Consider the following 11070-nt stretch of genomic DNA (forward strand, 5'->3'; position numbering starts at 1 on the left):
ACAAAATCCCTATGCATAGGAAGTGGGTTAGACTTAAATGTGTTAGTAATATGCTTCATGATGCTCTCTTTATGTTTCAATTCTTATCTTTTATACGAGCATCATTGAAATCATCATGCCTAGCTAAAAGGCATTAAAGAAAAGCACTTGTTGGGAGACAACCCAATATTTAACCCTACTGTTTTTGTGTGTTCACATGATTAAGCTACTGTAGTAATCATGTTTTATAGCTTTTGTTTCAATAAAGTGCCAAGTAGAACCTTTGGGAAGACTTGGGTGGAAGTTAATGTGATCTTGCTGTAAAAAACAGAAACTTTGCGCTCACGAGTATAGCTGTCATTTTTTACAGAAGAGTGCTTTTAAGTCGATTCTTTTTGCAGAAGATTAATAGACAAATTCCTCAGGTCCACCAATTTATTTCAGAATTTTTGGAGTTCCAGAAGTATACGTTTGATAAAGATTACTACAGACTGTTCTGTTTTTGACAGATTCTGTTTTCTATGTGTTGTTTGCTTATTTTGATGGAATCTATGAGTAGTATCGGAGGGTATGAACCATAGATAAGTTGGAATACAGTAGATATTACACCAATATGAATTTATAATGAGTTCACAATAGTACCTAAGTGGTGATATATTTTCCTATACTAACGGAGCTTACGAGTTTTTTGTTAAGTTTTGTGTTGTGAAGTTTTCAAGTTTTGGGTAAAGGTTCGATGGACTATGGAATAAGGAGTGGCAAGAGTGAAAGAACATGCGGTGCCCCCATGTTTGGTTTTGGTAATTGATGACAATCTCTATGGACTAATGTTTGCCTTGAGTTATATTTGAAGGGTTTGTTCATAGGCTTTTCTTGGAGTCCATCTGTTGGTTTCAAAGAGAGTTTGTGATGACCAAGGTGCTATTAAGGAATTATCCAAAGATTGGTCTTGTGAGTGTTGGGCTTATTGCAAGCATGTATTGAAGAAGAAGATTGTGTGATCATTCATGTTTACCTTCAAGACATCATCCAAATGAAGAGAGTTGGAAAGAGTCAAGATTGATCAAGACTAAGTCAAGAGTGAGTCAAGTTGATCAACTCACAAAGCGCACAAGATGTACCAAGGGATCAAGCGATCCCATGGTATGGTAAGCATTGTCAATTACGCTTTGTGTACTAACCCATGGTCTTCGTGAGAGTTCTTTGTGGGGTTAGGTTGCGATGTGCAAGTTCAAGTGAAGCGGGCAAGTTCAAGTAAAGCATCACAAAGAGATCAAATGCTTGAAGCTTGTCATCCATTGTGGTGACAATGGACTTGTGAAGATGTGTGGAATGGTGGCTCACCCATAGTGGAGTATGGGGGAGCAATCAACTAGTCTTCATCGAGCCAACGCAATCAAGAAAGGTGGTCCATCTTGAGGGAGTCAAGATCGTCATCATCTAGCTCAAGTGGACCATGTGCAAGGCAAAGGTTTGCTCTTGATAGGTTTTCTATTTTACCGGTCTCATGATGGTAGTTGGGAGACCGGGTTATAGGATCGATTGCCGTACTATCAAGGGGGGCTCTCGATGAGTGGCTTGATCATATCGTTCATAGAGAGCTCAAACCATTGCATCCTTGCATCATCTTTATTGGTTCTTGTTTGGTTCTTCTCTTTGTGAGTTTTGGAGCTTATGGTCATCTTGATGCCAAGCTCGAGTTCATCGAAAACGGAGTTCACTCGCATCTTCTATGATGTTTTTGATGTTGGAGGTTATGCCGGTTCTTCTCGGTTGGAGGTTTCACTCCTCTATTTGTCGCTGTTTTGATGCTACTCGTCTTCCTCTATCCAACAAGCTTGAGTTTGCTCAATTCGGAGCTCATATGCAGAAGTTATGGCAGTTTTGGTTTCCCGTGTAGTATACTTGTTTTTGTGGAAGTGGCTTTAGGATGGCGCCAGCGGTAGTACCGCGGTACCCAGCGGTAGTACCGCTTAGGAGTCATAGGCGGCAGTACCGCTCCGCAGCGGTAGTACCGCCGGTGGGTCCTCAGAAGTAGTACCGCTGCGGTACCAGGCCCCTACCGCGTCGACTCGAGGGGTCATTTTTCGTGTCAGATTGTTTGGTACTTCGCAGCGGCAGTAGAGCGGCAGTGCCGCTCATGAGCGGTAGTACCGCCCTACCACCGCGGCAGTACCGCTCGAGTCCGTATCTCTCCTGCCCTCCTAACTCCACGGTAGTACCACCTGGGGAAGCGGTAGTACCACTGTTCTCAGCGGTAGTACCGCTGCCTTATGCGGTAGTACCGCCCTCTGCGGGGTTGTTTTGGGGGTAACGGTTGGATTGTTCCCCCCACTATATAAGGGGTCTTCTTCCCCATTCTACCTCATCCTTTTAGCTCGTGTTCTTCCCCCATTGTTGACCTTCTTCGAGCTTGCTAAATCTCAATCCCTCCATGGATTCTTGCTAGTTTTTGAGGGAAAAGAGAGAGGAGATCTAGATCCACATTTCCACCAATCACTTTCTCCTCTATGTGAGGGGAACCCCTTGGATCTAGATCTTGGAGTTCTTGGTGTTCTCCTTCTTGTTCTTCCTCTCATTTTCCTCCCTAGCATTAGTTGCTTCGGTGGGATTTGAGAGAGAAGGACTTGGGCACTCCGTGTGCCCTTGCCATTGCATTTGTGCATCGGTTTGAGTTCTCCACGGTGATACTTGGAAGTTACAAGTTGAGAAGCTCATTACTCTTGGGTGCTTGGTACCCTTGAGCTTGTTCCTCTTGGGTGCTTGGGCGCCCTAGACGGTTGGTGGTGTTCGGAGCTCAATCATTGTGGTGTAAAGCTCCGGGCAAGAGTCGGGGTCTCCAATTAGGTTGTGGAGATCGCCCCGAGCAATTTGACGGGTTTCGGTGACCGCCCCAAGGGTTGCCAAAGTGTACGGGTTCGGTGACCGCCCCCAGGGGTTGCCATTTGTACGGGTTCGGTGACCGCCTCAGGGGTCCCTTAGTGGAATCACGGCATCTTGCATTGTGCGAGGGCGTGAGGAGATTACGGTGGCCCTAGTGGCTTCTTGGGGAGAATTGTGCCTCCACACCGCTCCGAACGGAGATTAGCATCCGCAAGGGTGTGAACTTCGGGATACATCGTCGTCTCCGCGTGCCTCGGTTATCTCTTACCCGAGCCCTTTACTTATGCACTTTATTTTGTGATAGCCATATTGTTTCTTGTCATATATCTTGCTATCACTTAGTTGTTTACCTTGCTTAGCATAAGTTGTTGGTGCACATAGGTGAGCCTAGTTGTTTTTAGGTTTTGTGCTTGTCAAATTAACCGTTAGGTTTATTCCGCATTTGTTCAAGCCTCAACCGTAATTATTTTAAAAGCGCCTATTCACCCCCTTCTAGGTGACATCCACAATCTTTCAAAGAGCCTAAGCTTGGGGATGCCCAAGGCACCCCAAGGTAATATTCAAGGACAACCAAGAGCCTAAGCTTGGGGATGCCCCGGAAGGCATCCCCTCTTTCGTCTTCGTTCATTGGTAACTTTACTTGGAGCTATATTTTTATTCACCACATGATATGAGTTTTGCTTGGAGTGTCATTTTATTTTGCTAGGATTTGCTTTCTGTTATTTAGAATAATGTTTTGCATCTTTATTTTCAATAAAAATGTCAAGGATAGCCTTTACCATGCTTATTTTGCAAGTATACATGTTGCTGTTTCAAAAAAGAAAGTTTACCGATGTTGCAGAAGTCCCTAGAAAAGTCAGAATATGATAAAATGTTGAAACCTTTTGAATAATAAGCTCTGATAAATTTACTACAGTGGGAATTTTCATAATTTTTGGAGCTAGGGAAGTATGGATCTTGCTGCATTCTTTACAGACTGTACTGTTTTGGCAGATTGCTGTTATGTTTGCATTGTTTGCATATGTTTGCTTGTTTAATGATTCTATTTGAGGATATGAGTATTAAATATGCAGAGGCATTTAGTATGCAATGTTGAATAATAATTTTAGTGATTTGTTACAGTAGAAAATGATAAGGTTTTTGCATTGGTTTATACTAACTTATCTCACGAGTTCTTGTTGAGTTTTGTGTGGATGAAGCTTTCGAGATTTAGGAAACCGTGATATGAGTGGAATTAAGGAGACACAAAAGCTCAAGCTTGGGGATGCCCAAGGCACCCCAAGATAACATTTCAAGAAGTCTCAAGCATCTAAGCTTGGGGATGCCCCGGTGGGCATCCCACCTTTCTTCTTCAACAACTATCGGTTAGTATCGGTTGATCCTAAGTTTTTGCTTCTTCACATGATGAGTGCTATCCTTAGAATGTCATTTTATTTTGTTTTGCTTGCTGTTTGAATAAAATATCAAGATCTGAAATTATTAAATGGGAGAGTCTTCACATAGCTAAATAATTATTTAACTACTCATTGATCTTCACTTATATCTTTTTGGAGTAGTTTGTCATTTACTCATGTGCTTCACTTGTATCCTATGAGTAAATGGTTGAATTATTTGAATGTCATAAATATGAAATTATATATGTTTCATATGCTTATCCCATGGGGAGTAATGACTTCACATATAAGAAGTAGAGGTGGTAAATTTATTGAAAGTTAGCAAACATTTTATTGGTCACTTGAACAATTCATGAAAGAATATTGAGGGAAGAGAGATTTCACATATAAATATACTATCTTGGACATCTTTTGTACTTGTGAGCACTCATTAAAATATGATATGCTAAAGGGTTGATGTTGAACAAGGAAGACAACGTAATGGGTTATGTTTTCTTATATCCGAAATGAAGTATATTGTCATGGATCATTCAACATGCTGAGCTTGCCTTTCCCCCTCATGCTAGCCAAATTCTTTGCACCAAGTAGAGACACTACTTGTGCTTCCGAATATCCCTTAAACTAGTTTTGCCATGAGAGTCCACCATACCTACCTATGGATTGAGTAAGATCCTTCAAGTAAGTTGTCATCGGTGCATGCAATAAAAATTGCTCTCCAAATATGTATGATCTATTAGTGTGGAGAAAATAAGCTTTATACGATCTTGTGATGTGGAAGCAATAAAAGCGACGGACTGCATAATAAAGGTCCCTATCACAAGTGGCAATACAAAGTGACGTTCTTTCGCATTAAGATTTTGTGCATCCAACTATAAAAGCGCATGACAACCTCTGCTTCCCTCTGCGAAGGGCCTATCTTTTATTCTTGTCTTATTCTTGCAAGAGTCTTGGTGATCTTCACCTTTCCTTTTTACATTTTATCCTTTGGCAAGCACATTGTTTTGAAAAGATCCTGATATATATATATCCAATTGGATGTAAGGCATCATGAACTATTATTGTTGACATTACCCTTGAGGTAAAAGGTTGGGAGGCGAATCTATAAGCCCCTATCTTTCTCTGTGTCTAATTAAAACTTTGAACCCATAAATATCACGTGAGTGTTAGCAATTGTGAAAGACTAAATGATAGTTGAGTATGTGAAGTTTGCTGAATTAAAGCTCTGACATAGACCCTTCCTGAAAATAAGATGAATTGTAATTGTTCGATGACTAATAACACGGTTTGTTAGTTTTCAAGAAAGTTTATGATCTATACTTTAACAGGTGAATAGCTTGTTACTTGATCATGAGAAGCTTTATGATATGAGCTACTGTTATGATATATAATGATGCTAGAAAAGGTGATTGAAATTATCATTGATCAAACTTGTGCACCTGCTAGCATTCACACTTCATAAATTTTTTCTTTTATCATTTACCTACTCGAGGACAAGCAGGAATTAAGCTTGGGGATGCTGATACGTCTCCAATGTATCTATAATTTATGAAGTATTCATGCTATTATATTATCTGTTTTGGGTGTTTATGGGCTTTACTAAACACTTTTATATTATCTTTGGGACTAACCTATTAACCGGAGGCCCAGCCCAAATTGTTGTTTTCTTGCCTATTTCAGTGTTTCGAAGAAAAGGAATATCAAACGGAGTCCAAACGGAATGAAACCTTCGGGAGAGTTATTTTTGGATCGGAAGAAATCCAGGAGACTTGGAGTAGACGTTAGGGAAGCTTCGAGGAAGCCACGAGGCAGGGAGGCACGCCCTACCCCCCTGAGCGCGCCCCCACCCTCGTGGGCCCCTCGTGGCTCCCCTGACCGACTTCTTTCACCTATATATATCCATATACCCTAAAAACATCAGGGAGCAGAATAGATCGGGAGTTCCGCCGCCGCAAGCCTTTGTAGCCACCAAAAACAATCGGGACCATGTTCCGGCACCCTGCCGGAGGGGGGGATCCCTCACCGGTGGCCATCTTCATCATCCCGGCACTCTCCATGACGAGGTGGGAGTAGTTCACCCTCGGGGCTGAGGGTATGTACCAGTAGCTATGTGTTTGATCTCTCTCTCTCTCTCTCTCTCTCTCGTGTTCTTGATTTGGCAGATCTTGATGTATCGCGAGCTTTGCTATTATAGTTGGATCTTATGATGTTTCTCCCACTCTACGCCCTTGTAATGGATTGAGTTTTCCCTTTGAAGTTATCTTATCAGATTGAGTCTTTAAGGATTTGAGATTACTTGATGTATGTCTTGCATGTGCTTATCTGTGGTGACAATGGGATATCACGTGATCTACTTGATGTATGTTTTGGTGATCAACTTGCGGGTTCCGTTTGTGAACTTATGCATAGGGGTTGGCACACGTTTTCGTCTTGACTCTCCGGTACAAACTTTGGGGCACTCTTTGAAGTTCTTTGTGTTGGTTGAATAGATGAATACTTGAGGTGACATTGGAGTATCTAGGTGACATTAGGGCTTTGGTTGATTTGTATCTTAAGGTGTTATTCTAGTACGAACTCTATGATAGATCAAACGGAAAGAATAGCTTCGTGTTATTTTACTACGGACTCTTGAATAGATTGATCCGAAAGAATAACTTTGAGGTGGTTTCGTACCCTACAATAATCTCTTCGTTTGTTCTCCGCTATTAGTGACTTTGGAGTGACTCTTTGTTGCACGTTGAGGGATAGTTATATGATCCAGTTATGTTATTATTGTTGAGAGAACTTGCACTAGTGAAAGTATGAACCCTAGGCCTTGTTTCCTAGCATTGCAATACCGTTTACGCTCACTTTTACCACTTGCTACCTTGCTGTTTTTATATTTTCAGATTACAAAAACCTATATCTACCATCCATATTGCACTTGTATCACCATCTCTTCGCCGAACTAGTGCACCTATACAATTTACCATTGTATTGGGTGTGTTGGGGACACAAGATACTCTTCGTTATTTGGTTGCAGGGTTGTTTGAGAGAGACCATCTTCAACCTACGCCTCCCACGGATTGATAAACCTTAGGTCATCCACTTGAGGGAAATTTGCTACTGTCCTACAAACCTCTGCACTTGGAGGCCCAACAACGTCTACAAGAAGAAGGTTGCGTAGTAGACATCAAGGAGACGAACCACGCGGACGCACTGCCCAACCTCTTCTTCCGCTGCACGGCACTGCGCATTTAGTGGTAACAATCTGTGATCCATTCCTGTAGCATGTTCCTGGTTGTTCTGCGCGGAGGAAAATTTTAATTTGCAGTCGACGCACCCTACCGTAGAACCCACCAGTGGTATCAGAGCCTCTGCTATAGGATTGGGATTCAGATCGTATGCATATTAGATATGTGGAGGCAGCAGATGAGATCTGTTGTCGATTAAGAGATCGGTTGTGTGCATGGTTGATGAAATCAACTGCACATGGGGATCGATGAGGCCATGTTTTCTGATGATCGGGATCGATGAGGTCGTGACACAACCTACTCCTACCAGTCGGTTATCCACCATCAGGGTTAACAGTGAAACATAAATCCGAATCAAATTCGTGATGATCGATAAGATCGGTTAGATCGGAAAATCCGAATCGGGGACCACCGTGTGCGTAGCGCCTTCTATTTCGTACACGATCACAAAAACCGGTAGAATGCGATTCTGTGCATAACTTTATTTTGCAGGGTTTGATGTGAATAGTATGGCTCATAGGTATGTGATGCATGTGTGTAAATTATACATGGCCTTTGTGTCATGTTTGTCAGCCGGCAGGAGCCAAAGTGATGTCATTATATTGTATAATGACATGCGTGTCGACTTGTGACTCTATGTAAAATTCATTACTAGTTGTAGTAGTTGGATAATAGAGATCAGGTTGATGGCTTGGCGTTCCGGCGTGACAAACAAGATGGAGTTCCTAGATGGTCATCGGAGTCGGAGCCGACCTGGAAGAACATCCAAGAAGGAGCCATACTATTTCACAATATATGTTTTTTGTGATTGTTATGCTTCTTTGTTTCTATGCATGTTAAAATGGTAGAAAGATCCCTCATGAATATCAAGTGAATTGCAATCCCCGATGTTGTACCTTCGCACGTCAAGTACGTCTAGTAGTGGGCTCATAAAATTGGGGTGCTGCTAGGTGTCCTTGAACTAAAGGGTTCATGTCGGACACGGACATGCACTGCATCAGGTTAACTTGACAAGGCTATCAAAACGGTTTTGGGCCTTGTGGCAAAGAAGGTTGGGAGCCGGGGTATGAGATACCTTCCCGACCGACAGGAGTCGTATAGAGATACGATTAGCAAGGAGTTGCTTACCGGATAGGCATGTTGTCTAGCAGTGATGCTAAAGCTCACTAGTCGCATGTGCTAGTCGGATCCTGAATCACTGAGAGTTTGCGGAGGGATGCCGACTTCAGTGGGAGTATTTCTGTTTAGGCTTGAATTACTCTACATAAACACATTGCTTAGTGATTGCATATTTTCTGTTGTAGATCAATGGCACCACCTGCTCAACCCAACTTTGCATTGAAATCGATTCTGGAAAAGGATAAACTGAATGGAATGAACTTTATCACATGGTATAGAAATTTGAGAATTGTTCTCAAGCATGATAAAAAGGAACATGTTCTAGAGGACCCACTTCCAGAGGAACCTGCCGATAATGCTAATGCCACAACTAAGAATGCCTACCAGAAACTCGTTGACGAATCAACGGAGATCATCTGTCTGATGCTGGCTTGTATGGAGCCCGATTTGCAACAGCATTTCGAAAATGTTGAGGCTTACGATATGATCGAGAGTCTCAAGAGCATGTTTCAGACACAGGCTAGAACTGAAAGGTTCAATGTCCGGCGATCCTTGATGGATTGCAAGCTAAAGGAAGGTGATCCACTGAGCCCACATGTGATCAAGATGATCGGATATGTGCAAGCTTTGGATCGGTTGGGCTTCCCGCTCTTGGATGAGCTGGCTACTGATGCAGTTTTGGGTTCTCTTCCGCCCAGCTATGGGACGTTCATCTCGAACTATCATATGCATGGCATGGATAAGAAGCTCACTGATTGCATGGGATGCTCAAAGTGGCAGAGCAGGATATTAAGAAAGGCACACATCAAGTGTTGATGGTGCAGAAATCGGCTAAGGTCAAGAAGAGTTGGTCCAAGAAAAAGGCTAAGGCAAAGGGCACGGAGACGGTAACCTCCGCCACTGCGCCAAAGTCAGGACCGGACTTGAAGACCATTTGCTATCATTGCAAGGAGACCAGTCATTGGAAGAGGAACTGTAGCAAGTGGCTTGTAGAGCATGGCCAGAAGGCCGAAAATGCTTCTTCAGGCAAAGGTACACTTGTTGCATATGTTATAGACATTTACCTTGCTGACATACCTAGTATCTCTTGGGTATTTGATACTGGATCGGTTGTTCATATTTGCAACTCGATGCAGGGGCTGGTAAGAACTAGGCGTGTGGCACAAGGGGAGATTGACATCAGGGTCAACAACAAAGCAAGAGTTGCTGCGTTGGAGGTCGGCACGATGTAGCTCCAGCTTCCTTCTGGATTTATTTTGGAATTGAATGATTGTTATTACATTCCTACACTTAGTCGGAACATTATTTCTGCCTCATGCTTGATGAGTCAGGGTTATGAATTCAATTTAAAGGACAATGGTTGTTTGTTTTATTTGAATGGTACGTTCCACGACTATGCACCCATTGTTGATGGGCTATTTATATTGAATCTAGAACAGGAACCGGTCTATAACATGAATGTCATGAGGCATAAGCCTAATGAGATAAATCCGACATCCTTCTGGCATTGCCGGCTTGGGCACATTAGTCTGAAACGCATGAAGAAGCTCCATGATGATGGGCTCCTAACTTCGTCTGACTTCGGGTCGTTCGAGACATGTGAATCATGCTTGCTCGGCAAGATTACTAAGTCTCCTTTTGCAAAGAGTTGCGAGAGGGCGTCCGAGCTATTGGAGCTTATACACAGTGATGTGTGTGGTCCAATGAGCACAACTGCCAGAGGTGGCTATCAGTACTTCGTGACTTTCATCAACGACTTGAGTAGATATGGATATATCTATTTGATGAGGCACAAGTCGGAAACTTTTGAAAAGTTCAAAAAGTTTCAGAACGAGGTTGAGAATCAGCTCGGCAAGACTACAAAGCTTCTACGATCTGATCGTGGAGGTGAGTACATGAGCCAGGAGTTTGATGATCATCGGAAAAGCCGAGGTATAGTACCTCAGCTCACACCTCCTGGTATGCCACAGAGAAATGACGTGTCGGAATGGAGGAATAGGACCTTGTTGGACATGGTCCGGTCAATGATGAGCAAATCGGATTTACCCTTGTCATTCTGGGGATATGCTCTAGAAACTGCAGCTTTCACACTTAACAGGGTACCATCAAAATCCGTAGACAAGACAACACATGAGATGTGGACCGGGAAGAGTCCCAGTTTGTCTTTTCTAAAGATTTGGGGCTGTGAAGCATTTGTCAAGCGACTTATGTCAGACAAGCTTACACCCAAGTCGGATAAATGCATATTCGTGGGATATCCGAGGGAAACCTTGGGATATAGCTTCTACAACCAGGAAGAGAACAAAGTGTTTGTTGCTCGGAACAGGGTTTTCCTTGAGAAAGAGTTTCTCAGTCGGGAGGCCAGTGGGAGGACGGTCCGACTCGAAGAAATTCGAGGATCACTCATGGACGGCTCGGTTGGTGATGAGATCATACCGGAGTCAGTTAGGGAACGCGTAGTGGAA

Source organism: Triticum aestivum, chromosome 3D (assembly GCF_018294505.1).
Source record: "Triticum aestivum cultivar Chinese Spring chromosome 3D, IWGSC CS RefSeq v2.1, whole genome shotgun sequence".
In the NCBI taxonomy this organism is placed as follows: Eukaryota; Viridiplantae; Streptophyta; class Magnoliopsida; order Poales; family Poaceae; genus Triticum; species Triticum aestivum.